At 39.0% G+C, this 16,873-nt stretch overlaps 1 protein-coding gene across 2 annotated transcripts in view; it reads right to left on the reverse strand.

Moving 5' to 3' along the window:
• camk1a (calcium/calmodulin-dependent protein kinase Ia) overlaps positions 1-16,873 on the reverse strand; it is a 46,818-nt gene that overhangs the window by 17,278 nt on the left and 12,667 nt on the right. The window lies entirely within an intron of this gene.

Genomic DNA, 16,873 nt, shown 5'->3' on the forward strand with positions numbered 1-16,873 from the left:
TCATCTCTGTCCCAACAATCCCCTCCGTGGTAGCAGGAACCCCTATATGCTACGGTAATTACACATCAAAACCCTGCGGCTTATAGTCGGGTGCGGCTTATATATGGAGCAATCTGTATTTTCCCCTAAATTCAGCTGGTGCGGCTTATAGTCAGGTGCGGCTTATAGTCCGGAAATTACGGTAGTTTGATTGCAATCAGATACATCAAAACATGACAACGTTTTTCTTTTTTAACTAAAACTAAATAGTTTGGGACACGAAACACGAAACATAAGACAACTTATTAACACACAAACAACAGACAAATATATTGTACATACAAATGCACATACATACTCACATACATATAATTATACATACATATGTATACACACATACGTATATTCAATTATTAATACATACATATGCGCACAATTAAGTACATACACTCCCACATACATACACAAATACAGAACATACATACACAAATACAGTACATACATATATACACGGTACATACATCCACAAGCACATTCACTGTACAAACATACATATACACATACTGTACATATACAAGCACATATGCATACATACACTCATGCATATAATCACGTTTCATCAAACATATATAAACGTTGTTCCCCTAGAGCAGTGGTCCCCAACCACCGGTACCGGTCCGTGGACCGATTGGTACCGCGCCACACAAGAAATTAAAAAAAACAAAAAAAATGTGTTTTTTTATTAAATCAACATAAAAAACACAACATATACGTTATATATCAATATAGATCGATATAGTCCGCAGCTACAAAAAAGGTTGGGGACCACTGCCCTAGAGGAAACTGGGTAAAACACGGCACACTGACAAAGCTTATCCTATTTTTACTATAACAATCTACAAGGTTAATACAGTTCGCTTATCTTTCTTCCCCTCCATGTATTTGCTTTCTTTTGTATTTCAAGTTATCATTACATATATGTATTGTTGCATTTGAAACAATTGTATTGTTGATAATAGAGGTCATTATTGTTATTCATTATCAACAGTGTTATTTCTATTGGTATTTGTATTGCTCCATTTGTAGTGTATAAATGTTCATTGAGATTTTTTTTATTAATATTTACTTCACTAACTGCTTCTTTGCTATCACTTTTCGTATCATATTTGTAGATATTGTATTTACTGATGCTGTTCTGTTGTTGTTGTTATTGTAATAGTTATTGTTGTGTTTGCTGTTGTTGTTTCTCTGTCTTATCTGCCTCTTGTCTCAGCAATTTCCCCCTCTGTCTTCTTTTTTTTCACTTTCCATCCCTTCCTGCTCCTGCCTGGCTGCGCCAAATAATAATATCAATACATTTAATAAAGTCAAATACAAATAAGGCAACAAGAGAAGTATCCCACACTTCTCTTTTGTAAAGTAAATCTGTACAGCAAATATGGGCATCAACATCAACAATATGATTTGCCTGAGTAGCTGGACAGGACAGTAATAACACACACACACACACACACACACACACACACACTGGCTCCCTCTCCCTGTTTCTTGTTCGGCGTGCTCAGCCAATCAGGCCTGAGGATTTCACGGCCTTACAGACAGTCACAAATTATAATAATTTTTTTGCCTCTACAGTGATAACAAACAAAATCTTGATGATGAAAAAACTCCTCCAAAAGAAACCTTAACAAGGAGGCTCAAGAGCCACAAGTTGTAAACCCCTGGGTTAGCTCAAAGGTCAACGCACACACACATTAGCTTTGTGTGTTGTCAGCTAATAATTAGGATTTATCAAAGTTTAGTTACTAACATTAGCTATCAATAAATGCATTTTCTAACATAACAACAACATGACTGCAAACCAACAAGCAATTGTATTAAACATAATTATCAGAGGTAGGTAGAGTAGCCAAAAAATTTACTCAAGTAAGGGTAATTTGACCTTAGAGCAGGAATGTTGAAAGTGCGGCCCGGGGACCATTTCTGGCGCCGTAGCTCATTTTTAACGGCCCACGGCGCATTCTATTAATACTAGTAAAAACAAAACAAAACCTAAAAAAGTACAAAAAAGAGCCAACAAGTAAAATGTAACAAGAAAAAGCTGCCATGCAGGCGTTTTTTTTAATTCAAAAATAATAATGATTTAAAATCGATGTTGTTATGAATTATTGACCTAGTCAAGGCTCCAATTACTTCACAACAAATAATCCACTTTGACATTTTTGGGGGAGAAATGTTGTCTTTTTGCCATAAAAAAGGGCATAAAAAATGAAAAAAAGACCCACTTAATCAACGGATAGACCTGAAGTTGATTTGGAGATTAAAGCGTTGAATAAAAAAAAAATTTAATCATGACTTATTTTTAACTTTATTATGACTGAGACACTTCCAGGTCCCTGGTACCAAACTTGAGGGGAGCCCTGAAGATAAAAAAAAATCTATATAGCGTATTGGTTTTTAAAAATAATGAATAATATCAAAATGGCCCCCGCATTCTTTAATTTTCAGGCGACGGCCCTCAGTGAAAGAAGTTTGGACACCCCTGCTTTAGGATTATTATTATGACTCAGGTAAAAGTAAAAAGTAGTCATCCAAATAATTACTTGAGTAAAAATAAGTATTAAGTGGGTAAAAAAAACTACTCAAGTACTGAGGAACTGGTGTTTAACTTCTGCTCCAAGCGTGTGAGCGTGTTTGTTTGTTTGTTTGTTTGTGAGAGAGAGAGAGAGAGAGAGAGAGAGAGAGAGAGAGAGAGAGAGAGAGAGAGAGAGAGAGAGAGAGAGAGAGAGAGAGAGAGAGAGAGAGAGAGAGAGAGAGAGAGAGAAACACTACTACAGCTTGTACAACAAAACATGCACATTTAGTCACGTATGATGATATAATAACACGGCTGATCTTAGCGCAGCTAAAACAATAAAAACATCTACAACAGGGGTCACCAACCTTTTTGAAACCAAGGGCTACTTCTTGGGTACTGATTACTGTTAGATACACACTTAAATAAATTGCCAGAAGTAGCCAATTTGCTCAATTTACCTTTAACTCTGTTATTATTAATAATTAATGATATTTATCTTTGTGGAAACACTGATCATCTTAATGATTTCTCACAATAAATATATATAGAAACAGATAAATATCAATATGCAACACTTTATTTTTATATTTTCTCTAAGTGCACATTTTTCAAATTGAACATTTTCAAATGATCACTTCTAAGACAGTCTTGTGAAATCACAATATCCCATTTTAACTAGCTAGCCACTAACATTTTTTTAACAAATCATGAATTACTTTGCACCATGTTTGTACAAATAATAACTCATGTAAAATACAAAAGTAAACTCTCAAATTTTTAAATCATGTCACACTTTGAACTGGACACCAAATCTGTTATCTGTTTCTTTGTCAGTTAGTGGGAAGCCTGGCATTGCATGCTGTTAACTAGTGTGTTGTACTCTGGTGTGTAACTTGACACTGCAACTCTGAGTGAGTCTTGCAGATGTGCATCAGTGAGGCGTGTTCTGTGTTTGTTCTTGATGAAGTTCATGTCAGAAAAGGCCGATTCACAAAGATAAAATTTTTCGTCATTGTTTGCGGAACCTTCTTAATCTTTTGGACATATTTTCACAGCAATCTGGCCTTAAAGGCCTACTGAAACCCACTACTACCGACCACGCAGTCTGATAGTTTATATATCAATGATGAAATCTTAACATTATAACACATGCCAATACGGCCGGGTTAACTTATAAAGTGACATTTTAAATTTGCCGCTAAACTTCCGGTTCGAAACGCCTCTGAGGATGACGTATGCGTGTGACGTAGCCCGGCGAACACGGGTATGCCTTCCACATTGAAGCCGATACGAAAAAGCTCTGTTTTCATTTCATAATTCCACAGTATTCTGGACATCTGTGTTCGTGAATCTGTTTCAATCATGTTCATTGCATTATGGAGAAGGAAGCCGAGCAAGCAAAGAAGAAAGTTGTCGGTGTATTTTTCGAACGTAGTCAGCCACAACAGTACACAGCCGGCGCTTCTTTGTTTACATTCCCGAAAGATGCGGTCAAGATGGAAGAACTCGGATAACAGAGACTCTAACCAGGAGGACTTTTGATTTGGATACACAGACGCCTGTAGAGAACTGGGACAACACAGACTCTTACCAGGATTACTTTGATTTGGATGACAAAGACGCAGACGTGCTACTGTGAGTATGCAGCTTTGGCTTTTTTTTGCGTATGTACGTAACTTTTTTAAAATATATAAGCTTTATGAACCTTGGGTTAGGTGAACGGTCTTTTGGGCTGAGTGATTGTGTGTGTTGATCATGTGTTTGAATTGTATTGGCGTGTTCTATGGAGCTAGGAGCTAGCAGAGGAGCTAGGAGCTAGCATAACACGTACCGTACCGTACGTGCGCGTCACGTACGTAACTTTTAAAAATATATAAGCTTTATGAACCTTGGGTTAGGTGAACGGTCTTTTGGGCTGAGTGATTGTGTGTGTTGATCAGGTGTTTGAATTGTATTGGCGTGTTCTATGGAGCTAGGAGCTAGCAGAGGAGCTAGGAGCTAGCATAACAAACACGCAGGTGTTATTATGCAGGATTAATTTGTGGCATATTAAATATAAGCCTGGTTGTGTTGTGGCTAATAGAGTATATATATGTCTTGTGTTTATTTACTGTTGTAGTCATTCCCAGCTGAATATCAGGTACCGTGAGTATGCAGCCTTGGCTGCTAAACATTCGATAACTTGACCGTATGTGCGCGTCACGTACGTAACTTTTTAAAAATATATAAGCTTTATGAACCTTGGGTTAGGTAAACGGTCTTTTGGGCTGAGTGATTGTGTGTGTTGATCAGGTGTTTGAATTGTATTGGCGTGTTCTATGGAGCTAGGAGCTAGCAGAGGAGCTAGGAGCTAGCATAACAAACACGCAGGTGTTTTTATGCAGGATTAATTTGTGGCATATTAAATATAAGCCTGGTTGTGTTGTGGCTAATAGAGTATATATATGTCTTGTGTTTATTTACTGTTGTAGTCATTCCCAGCTGAATATCAGGTCACCCCCGGCTCTCACAGCATCTTCCCTATCTGAATAGCTTCAACTCCCCACTAGTCCTTCACTTGCACTTTACTCATCCACAAATCTTTCATCCTCGCTCAAATTAATGGGGAAATTGTCGCTTTCTCGGTCCGAATCTCTCTCACTTCATGCGGCCATCATTGTAAACAATAGGGAACTTTGCGTATATGTTCAACTGACTACGTCACGCTACTTCCGGTAGGTGCAAGCCTTTTTTTTATCAGATACCAAAAGTTGCAATCTTTATCGTCGTTGTTCTATACTAAATCCTTTCAGCAAAAATATGGCAATATCGCGAAATGATCAAGTATGACACATAGAATAGATCTGCTATCCCCGTTTAAATAAAAAAAATTCATTTCAGTAGGCCTTTAAGCTTAATTATGATAAATGTAAAATGTTAAGGATCGGAAATCTAAAGGGAACGTCCTTTCGAATGGAATGCAAAGTGCCTGTTTTGTGGACAGATGGACCAGTTAACATACTTGGTGTTGTTGTCCCAGAAAATCTGGAAGATCTAGGCTCAGTAAATTATGATAATCGACTAAGAAAGCTGGACAAAATTATGCAATTATGGAAAGGGAAATCCCTAACATTGTATGGTAAAATGTCTATTGCCAACTCGTTAATTATTCCTCAATTTATTTATTTGTTTTTGTCATTACCAGCTCCATCACAAAACTTTTTTAAGATTTATGAGCGGAGGGTCTTCGATTTTGTCTGGAACGGCAAACAAGAAAAGATTAAAAGAAAGGTTTTGTACAAAGAGTATGAATATGGGGGCCTGAAACTTCTCAACCTTGAAGCTATGTGTCTGTCTTTAAAAGCATCAATTGTTCCAAAGATGTATTTAAACATTGAGTGGTACACAAATGTCCTGTTGGACAAAGAACATGTACTGTATCAAAAGAAATGGTATCCTTTTTTACAAGTGATCCCCTCCCAGAGAGTCTGCTGGGAAACATGGCGGGGTTCATAAAGGAAACAATCCACTCATAGTGGTGTTTTCAATTTTATGTGCCAGAAAAAAGAGACGATATTTTGCAGCAGTTAATATGGATGAACTCTAATATTGTAAAGCCTTTCTTTTGGAAAAATATGTTTGAAAGAGGAATCATTTTTGTCAATGATATTATCAATGAGAATGGTAAAATTATGAAGTATGATGAATTTAGAGCTATGTATGGTGATGCTTGCTCAAGCTTTTCATTTTATCAACTAACTGGAGTAATTGGGAAAAGATGGAAACAAATAATTAATTATGGAACTACTAAATTATTAGTTTGTAAACCTCTAATAAGAAATTGTAGTTGGCAAAAAGGAACTAAAATAAATAGAAAAATATATAATTTTTATTTAATAAAGAAATCTTTACAACACAGGGAGGACTTTTTTGACTGCCCGTTGCCATGGGATGCCATATTCAAACTAATCTATAAAACCACTATCGATGTGCAAAATCGTTATTTTCAAATTAAAATTATTTATAACTTCTTACCCACAGGGAAAATGTTAAAATTATGGAATATGACAGAGTCAGATGATTGCCGATTTTGTTGTCAGGAGCCTGAATCCACCCTGCATTTGTTTTGGTATTGTCATATTGTGTCTTTGTTTTGGGTGGAAGTTGAAAAAATGTGTTTAAGGATTGGTTTGTTTATGAAGCTTAATGTGGTTTCTGTTATTTTAGGAGAGTTCATTGACAATCATGATTTAGTCAATTTAATTATAGTACTCGGTAAAAGGTTTATTTTTAAGGCCAAAAACAGATATTCACTTAGTATTACTTTCTTTAAAACATTTATTCAGTATTTTCTAACTTTAGAAAGTTACATGGTTGAAAACGATAATGATGCCAAAAAACATTAAAAAAAAGATGAGAAGTCCTCAAAGGCTTATTTTGAAAGTATAATTATGTTTATAGATTATATGATATCTGTTGTTGTGTTCCCTAATTTGAGTGACCTGGACATAATCTGGACTGTACATAAATGCTTATTTTGAAAATGTAATTTTGTTTATAAATTATATGCAATCTGTTGTGTTCCCTAATTTTTTTCTGTGTACATGAATGAAGGTGTGTGTTGCTGAGTCCGACTTGGACATTATCTGGACTGGGCCTGGTTTAAAAAACCCTTTAAACAAATCTAATTTCATTGACAACCTGGTCTGTTGAATATAAGGCCCTTTTTTAAAAAATAAAATAAAATAAGATAAATAAATAAAAAACATTTTCTTGGATAAAAAAGAAAGTAAAACAATATAAAAATAATTACATAAAAATAGTAATTAATGAAAATGTTAGTGGACCAGCAGCATATACAATCATGTGTACTTCAGGGACTGTGTCCCTTGCAGATGTGTTGTCTATGTTGTGGGAACCAGAATATTGGTAGCAGAAAGAAATAACCCCTTTTGTGTGAGTGGGTGTGGATGAGTGTGCATGGGGGAGGTTGTTTGGGTTGATGCACTGATTGAAAGTGTATCTTGTGTTTTTTTCTATGTAGATTTAATTTTAAAAATAAAAAAAATAAAATAAAAATAAAAAAAATGTTCTATTTTTTTTTTTTAGAACAGGCCCGCGGGCGACTCATCTGGTCCTTACGGGCGACCTGGTGCCCGCGGGCACCGCGTTGGTGACCCCTGATCTACAACATGTTTTCTCTAATTGGAAGTGGAAATCTTGTAGGCTGAAATGTGAACATTTCTACTGACACACAATGATAGAAATGTTCTACCTAATATGTTTGTAAGTTAACATTGAAGAGTTATGACGTTCTTATAGTGTGTAGTTGGAGTGCGGTCATTTGAATGGTGAAAGTGAGTCAAAGGTCAATAGTGCTGAATGTTGGATTGGTGGAACAGAGTCATGTGAATTCTCTCTAATGAGCCAAATCAGTAGATCTTTGCAAGCAGTAATCAACAGATTATAGATAGATATAATAATTATATTAATAAATGCAGCAATCGAAATGGAAGTCAGTGTAAAAAAATAAAAGTAGAGTTTTTTCTTCAGAAAAATATTCAAGTAAAAGGGAAAAGTATGTTGCATTAAAACTACTACTAAAGTACACTGGCACTCATCAAGGGTGGGCGCTCCCCTTTCCTCTCCCGTATCTCTCCTGCTTGCTTCTTTGTCTTGTCTTAACTTTCTTGTTGCCTCTTTTTGCACTGCTCTCCAAATCTAAACATTGGAACTAATTAACTGGCCTCAACGAAATTGACAAGATCTTGGGTTTGGGGGAACCTGCTTGACGTGACGGAGCGGTTGTGTATGGACACACGACGGACTCTTGGGAGAAGAAGGAGTGCGCGTGCCTGGCGACCCTTGCAGTCGAGGACTTGAAGATATCCACCCATTGGGAATTATGACAAAAGGACATCTGCTGATTAGAGTAAGCGTTGCTCTGGTTTGTCGACAAATTGGAAGTTGCTGGCAGTCTTCAAAGTACCCCAAAGCTGCCACAAATGATTGGAGTATGCGGGAAAAACTGTGGACACTCTTGTGATTTGGATAACATGGGACTGTCTGCCCCGCAGGATGAATTTGAGGACCATCCATCCATCCATTTTCTACCGCTTATTCCCTTCGGGGTCGCGGGGGGCGCTGGAGCCTATCTCAGCTACAATCGGGCGGAAGGCGGGGTACACCCTGGACAAGTCGCCACCTCATCGCAGGAATTTGAGGACCAGTCATAGACAATTTAGAGTGAAAAGCAAATTTTATTTTCACTCGCATACAAAACATTCTAACTTGGATTGTTTCCCTGGCTTTGAGACTCTCCCGAAGGACAGTGCGGCGAAGACACAACAAACTCCCTTCTTGTCTCTCATGGACACACACCTGTTGTTGTTGACTTTGGACTGACTGGCGAGAACACCAAGGCCGCGGAACGGAGACACGCGGCAGGCTTACACACACACATGCATCCACAAAAAATATACGCCACCCACACATACTCCACCCCCCATCCAACGCCCTTGACGCGAATCCCTTAGAGGTGATGGATGGCTGGGCAGCGCCTGAAGAGCTGCAGCCTGCCACTGTAGCCCCCACTCCCTCCCCTCTGTTGCAAGTCTCGAGATGCATGTTATAATATGTATACCGTATTTTTCGGATTATAAATCGCAGTTTTTTTAATATTTTGGCCGGGGGTGCGACATATACTCTGGAGCGATTTATGTGTGAAATTATTAACACATTACCGTAAAATATCAAATAATATTATTTATCTCATTCGCGTAAGAGACGAAGCAAATGTCCGCAATCGTCACACACACGTCAGCAATCGTCACACACACGTCAGCAATCGTCACACACACGTCAGCAATCGTCACACACGTCAACCAATAGGAATTCGGCGGGGGCGGGTCATGGCAGAAGTGCATTGTGGGTCATGGCAGAAGTCCATTGTGGGTCATGGGATGCTGACTGCTGCTACATCCGTAGCTATTAAAATTGATTATTTCAACATTGGCAGTAACTTATAAAAACTGAGAAGGGCTGAACTAAAATGGCACCGAAAAGGAAATCATATACTGCAGATTACAAGCCGGACGTAGTGAAATATGCAGCAGAAAACAGCGATCGAGCAGCAGAAAGAAAGGAAACAGCGCATACCAGAGGCAACACCGGGGAGGAAGATTTCATCGGATTTAGCGATCGGGAGTGACAGATTGTTTGGTAAACGTATAGCATGTTCTATATGTTATAGTTATTTGAATGACTCTTACCATAATATGTTACGTTAACATACCAGGCACGTTCTCAGTTGGTTATTTATGCATCATATGGCATACACTTATTCAGCCTGTTGTTCACTATTCTTTATTTATTTTAAATTGCCTTTCAAATGTCTATTCTTGGTGTTGGATTTTATCAAATAAATTTCCCCCAAAAATGCGACTTATACTCCAGTGCGACGTATATATGTTTTTATCCTTTTTTATTGTGCATTTTCGGCCGGTGCGACTTATAATCCGAAAAATACGGTATGTGTTTTGCTATGGAGTTTTTTTCCCCCTTAGGAGCCCAGTCTAGATTGTATTTTTTTTACTCATCCTCCCCCAGCGTTTACCTTTTTGCCATCTTTTACGGGGCGCCTTGTGGCGACCCATCAGCGTTCCTATTCTGTAACGCTGTACACTGTTTGTTTGTCTAATCTTGAACGGGTCTGTGCTGAAAACAAAGTTTTGTTGTACTTGTGCAATGACAATAAAGACCTACTGTGGAGGGAGATGTAGCCAGCGCTGCCTGCAGGAGCAAAAGTCACCGCCTCTGTCCATGGTGCTGAGGACAGAGCACCATCAGACAGGGGAGTGGCAGTGCTGACGGCAAGACACAGCTGGCAGGTGATTAGATTTCACAGGTGGTACGTGTTAATCTAATCATCTGTTGTCTTTAACAGTAAGCGGCCGGGAGCAGGAGGGGAGAGAGGATACGGACGTGACTGAAAAGTCACGTTCTACTAGGAGAGAAAACTTTTGTTGACAACATTATCATTAAAAACCTTGTTAAACCTGCACGCTTGGCTCCGGTGCCGTGTCTGACAGTGGGACCGCTAGGAAGCGACTTCCACACCTACCTATCCCAAAAAATTTGTAAAATGTAGTAAATAACCAAGTACTACCCACCGCTGATATTAATGACATAAAAAATATATATTCTGTTAAAGCACTAATGCCATACTTGACAACCTTTAGACCTCCGAATTCGGGAGGTGGGCGGGGTTTGGTGGTAGCGGGGGGTGTATATTGTAGCGTCCCGGAAGAGTTAGTGCTGCAAGGGGTTCTGGGTATTTGTTCTGTTGTGTTTATGTTGTGTTACGGTGCGGATGTTCTCCCGAAATGTGTTTGTCATTCTTGTTTGGTGTGGGTTGACAGTGTGGCGCATATTGGTGACAGTGTTAAAGTTTTTTATACGGACACCCTCAGTGTGACCTGTATGGCTGTTGATCAAGTACGACTTGCATTCACTTGTGTATGTGTAAAAGCCGCATATATTATGTGACTGGGCCGGCATGCTGTTTGTATGGAGGAAAAGCGGATGTGACGACAGGTTGTAGAGGACGCTAAAGGCATTGCCTTTAAGGCATGCCCCCAATATTGTTGTCTGGGTGGAAATCGGGAGAAATCCGAGAGAATGGTTGCCACGGGAGATTTTCGGGAGGGGCACTGAAATTCGGGAGTCTCTCGGGGAAATCGGGAGGGTTGGCAAGTATGACTAATGCTAACATACGTTAGTTGGTGGTGTTCTTGTTATATTTTCTGCTTTGAAAAATGCCACAGTTGTACACAGCCTCTTTCAAAAAAATGCTCATTAAAGCTAGGAAATGGTCATATTTTCCCCTACAGGTCAAAGGTTGAATCCATTAGATTGGAGGCCATGAATATGTATTAATAAACATCTGCATGGGCTGCTTGTGTGTTTGGTGATGAATCATTTAAAGTGCTTACATTACAAAAAGGTTTTGGGGGTGGTTGGAAAAAAAAAACATTTCCATGAGCAGCATCTTTCAATAATGCATCAAGCAAAAGACTGCATTATGGATTATGGCGCGAAAGAGGAGGGTATTGTCAGCAACCACAGGGATGCTGAAAGACAAGCAAAGGGTCCACTGAGGGTACCTGAACGCCTCATGCTCACTTTGTTCCAACATGTGTGAGGTCAGAGGTCGATGCTTTCTCATCCTAAAGCTGTTTACTGGGGTTTTCTACACCAAACTCATCCAAGCAGGCTTGTATGGCCTTTGTTTTAATGTGTTTGTTTATCCGCGTGTTAGCGAGCAGGCCGCAGTTCAGCAACTGACGGCGATTATTAGCAAGTGTAGCATCAATTAGGCTAATATTTGTACGTGTCAGTCGCCACTGGGAGGACGTGTGCTGTCACACGCGTGTGCTGTTGCTGTGAGACGCGTGTAATTACACTTCCACTTGCTCATTCCTCCTTGGAGACGTAGCGGGGGGGCCGGTCCCTCAGCGGGGGTTTCACAAAAGAGTCAGCTGTTATTTTGCATGGATGAGGTTTACTTGAGGCCATCCACTCGTAATCACATATACAATAATTCCACACTCAAACGTCACTGTGTTGATCACAGCTTATCAAAGTATTACAGGAAAAATGCCATCATTTTCACCTTCATTACCTTTTTCAACTTTAAATATTTATTGGTAAATTGAATTCCATCAATCCATCCATTTTCTACAGCTTGTCCCTTTATTGAATTAAAATTTTAGTACTTTTTTTTCCCTGCATTATCACTTTTTTCATATTGCAATAATTTCACTGATCCTTTTTCCGTATATTTGGCGTAAATACTGTCACATTGGCTTCATTCTATAGCTCATATTTCTAAAAGCATATTTTACGTATATTTGGTCTGAATTATTAGTATTTTATATTAATAATGTATTCAGTTTATTTGGAACATGCATACGATACAATGAAATGCATCACATATTTCCAGTTGTTTCATTACAGCACGTCCGAAAAGGAGGAGGAAGAAGCTGAGCTTATTTAATCCTACTCCTTTTCATACCATAGCAATTTTGTCCCATTTCCTTGTTCTCTGTAACATAACAGTGAATAAATAAATAATAAATAAATAATATATCATAGTAAGTAAACAAATATTAAATACATTAATAATCTTTATCTCAAAAAACAAAACAAAAAAAAAGGGTTCAAGATGTTCATCATAATTATTGTTCTGTGTACTTTGTGAACACGTGTAGTTTGAACAGTCTCTTAAACTGAATCATAATGGTGCTTTGTTTGATTTCTTTGGTTAATCCATTCCAAAAATTAATTCCACATACGGCTATGCTAAAGGTTTTAAGTGGTGTACGAGCATACAAATGTTTTAAATTAGATTTTCCTTGAAAGTTATATTTCTCCTCTTTTTTTGTGAAGAACTGTTGTACATTCTTGGGTAGCAGGTTATAGTTTGCTTTGTACATCATTTTAGCTGTTTTCAAAAGCACCAGTATAGATAATAATAGATGCTAGATAATAGATGATAAAATGAACTGGAAAGCTCGTGTAAAACATATACAACATAAAGTAGCAAGAAACACGTCAATAATGAATAAAGCAAAACTTGTTCTAGACCAAAAATCCCTCCATATTCTCTACTGCTCGCTAGTGTTACCATATCTGAGTTATTGTGCAGAAATATGGGAAAACAACTACAAATGTGCATTTCGTTCACTAAATGTGTAACAAAAAATATCAATTAGAATAATACATAATATGTTAAAGAGGTTCATTTAGCCTACTAATGTGTATTTATAAATAGTTGATTTATATAGGCTAGTAAGGTAAAGTTTTGTACCTGACAAGTTTCGGCTATCTTGCTTCTGCAGCCTTCCTCAGAGGTGTCACGTGATGTTAGTGTGACGTCATCTGTGACGTGTTATATGGATTGTTCCATCCCACCTGAGGTGGTGGGATGGCGGTGTCCCCTGGTGTGCGTCGGGGGTAGGGCGGGGCGCCCCCTGTCGTCCGGATGTCCACCAAACGGCCGGGGGCGGCCCTGCAGGACTGTGTCCCAGGTGTGGGATAGTTGGTAGGCTCCCTCGTCCCTGTTGACAGTCTTTGGGGCCCGCTTCCTGATTTCAACCGCCTCTTTGATCCACCGATGGAATTTGTTGCTTTCCATTCTAATTACCTTGGCTGCCTCCCAGTTCATTAGATGGTTTTCCCTCTTGCAGTGGTCTGAAATGGCTGATTTCAGATTTTCCTGCGTTGCTTTCATTCTCGTTGCACGGGTGAGCGTTCCAGATGTTTCCTTTTCACATTCTTTCTGGTGTTCCTTTTTTCGTGTGCTGAACTGTCGACCTGTCTCTCCTATGTATGTTTTATTGCATGTTAGGCAAGGGATCTCATATATCACATCACACTTTTTCTCAGGGGGGATCTCATCCTTAGGGTGTACTAGGATTTGGCGAAGCTTGATGTGCGGCTTCACTGGTGTGCTGATGTGGTGTTTCCTCATCGCTCGCTGTATGCGTTCTGTGACACCCCTGACGTATGGGAGGGTGACCATGCCCAGGTTCTCAGGCCTAGAACCTTTCTTCTTTTTTTCCTCCTTGTTGTTCCTTTGGACCTCTCGTTTGCCTTTGTTTATGGCCCAGTTTGGGTAGTTGCAGGCTTTGAGCGCCTGTTTTATATGGTCCTCCTCCTTTTCTCTGTCATGGTTGTCTGTGATCACCTTGGTGCGATCATATAGGGTGCGGACTACTGACAATTTGTGTGCTGTGGGGTGCTCTGATGTCCATAGTAAATATTGATCTGTGTGTGTGGGTTTTCTGTATATTGTTATCTTGATGCTTCCATCCTCAGTGTGCTTGATTTTCATGTCCAGGAACGCGATGGATCTGTGCTCTTCCTCTTCATGAGTAAACTTTATGTTTCCCGTCTCATCTATGGTGTTTAAGTGGTCTGTGAGTCTTTGTGTGTGGCCGGTCTTAATTTTCTCCAGGATGTCGTCCACATAGCGCCTCCAGAGGGACAGTCTACATCCTTCGGGAGCGGTGGCTATGGCTTTGGCCTCCAGGTCCTCCATGAAGAAACCACTCATGATGGCTGAGAGGGGGTCCCCCATGGCAAAACCCTCCTTCTGTCTGTATATGGTCCCTCTGAACAGGAAATATGTAGACTTGGCTACGAATGATAACAACTGGACTGTGTCTTCAACTGTTAGGTTTGTTCGTTTCCGGAGTGTTGAATCTGCTTTCAGGCGGTTCTGTACTATGTTTATTGTGACGTCCACTGGTGTTTTTGTGAATAGGGAGACTACGTCGTGAGATATGAGTATCTCGTCTGATTCTACTTTTACAGTGCTTAATTCTTGTGCCAGCTGCTTTGAGTTTTTGCAGTGTTGCTTCGTCTGGCCTAGGAGAGGTTTTATTATCTCGACTAGGGCTTTCGAAAGGTTGTATGTAACTGAGCCTATACTGTCAACAATTGGGCGGAGTGGAACGTCTTTTTTATGTATTTTGGGGGTGCCGTATATTCTAGGGGTGATACTGGCTGTCGGTACTAAAAAACTGTAGTTGTCCTTGTCTATTTTTCCCTCGTCCACTAATGGTTTTAGTAGAGTCTTCAGTTTTTTCTTTTTGTCTTCTATTGGGTCCTTTTTTACAACTTCATATGTGTCTTTATCCTCCAGCATAGCTATCATTTGGTTTTCATATTGTTTTGTGTCCATAATGACTGTTGTCCTTCCTTTATCTGCAGGTAGTATTTTGATGGTTTTGTCTTTGGCTATTGACTGTATAGCTTTCCATTCTTCCCTACTGGTGTTTTTGTGTGTTATTTTGGCAGTCTTCAGTATCCCTGCTACCTCGTTGCGCAAACCCGCTTTGTCGCCTTGATTTGTTAATTTATGACATGCTATCTCTGTTGCTACGATGAATTCTTCGTATGGGATGTTTATTGGGGTTGTGGCAAAGTTAAGACCGCGAGACAACACCTTGTTTTCCGTTACTGTTAATTTGCGTTGTGAAAGGTTACATACCCATTTTTCTCTTTTTTCTGTGTGTTCCTCCTCCTTTTTCGCTGAGGTTAGCTTCTCAAGTTTTCTGATGTGACGGTATTTTGTTGTCTTGAATTCCTTCTCGTGCTCACGTTGTAGGTGTTCATTCATTATTCGTTCGGTTTCCGTGTCCAGGGGGAAACGTTGTTTAAATCCACTCCTTTTTTCGGTTAACTGCTCTTCTATGTTGTTGATCTTATTCACCGTGCATCGTATTCTTTCTCTCACCAAGGCATTCCGTGCTTTTCTTACAATTCGTTCCGCGTTCATCGTCGGAATTGGGTTTTTGGTCCCCAAGCTTGTTGGAACAACTCTTTCATCTCGGCAACGTAATGTGAATCTCAGGTGGTTGCGGAAGCGGGCCAGTTTGTGTTCCAGTTGTTCCAAACAACGGAATTCTTTGACACTGCACTGTCCATGACTTATACGTAATATGTTAAAGAGGTTCATTTAGCCTACTAATGTGTATTTATAAATAGTTGATTTATATAGGCTAGTAAGGTAAAGTTTTGTACCTGACAAGTTTCGGCTATCTTGCTTCTGCAGCCTTCCTCAGTCACACTAACATCACGTGACACCTCTGAGGAAGGCTGCAGAAGCAAGATAGCCGAAACTTGTCAGGTACAAAACTTTACCTTACTAGCCTATATAAATCAACTATTTATAAATAATACATAATGTTGGATATAGAGAACATTCAAACCCTTTATTTATTGAATCACAAATATTGAAATTCAACGATTTGTTGCATTTGCAAACAGCTAAAATGATGTACAAAGCAAACTATAACCTGCTACCCAAGAATGTACAATAGTTCTTCTCAACAAAAGAGGAGAAATATAACTTTAGAGGAAAATCTAATTTACAGTAAAACATTTGTATGCTTGCACAACACTTAAAACCTTTTAGCATATCCGTATGTGGAATTAAATGAGGGAATGGATTAACCAAATAAATCAAACAAAGCACCAATAAGATTCAAAAGAACATTTTGAACCCTTTTTTTTTTAGATTAAGATTATTTATGTATTTTATATTTGTTTACTTAATATGGTTTATTATTTATTTATTCACCGTTCTGTTACAGAGAACAAGGAAATGGGATAAAATTGGTATGGTATGAAAAGGAGTAGGATTAAATAAGCTAAGCTTCTTCCTACTCCTTTTCGGACGTGCTGTAATGAAACAACTGGAAATATGTGATGCATTACATTGCATCGGATGCATGTTCGAAATAAACTGAAACTGGACTGAACTGAACT

This window comes from Entelurus aequoreus, linkage group LG01 (genome assembly GCF_033978785.1).
Source record: "Entelurus aequoreus isolate RoL-2023_Sb linkage group LG01, RoL_Eaeq_v1.1, whole genome shotgun sequence".
In the NCBI taxonomy this organism is placed as follows: domain Eukaryota; kingdom Metazoa; phylum Chordata; class Actinopteri; order Syngnathiformes; family Syngnathidae; genus Entelurus; species Entelurus aequoreus.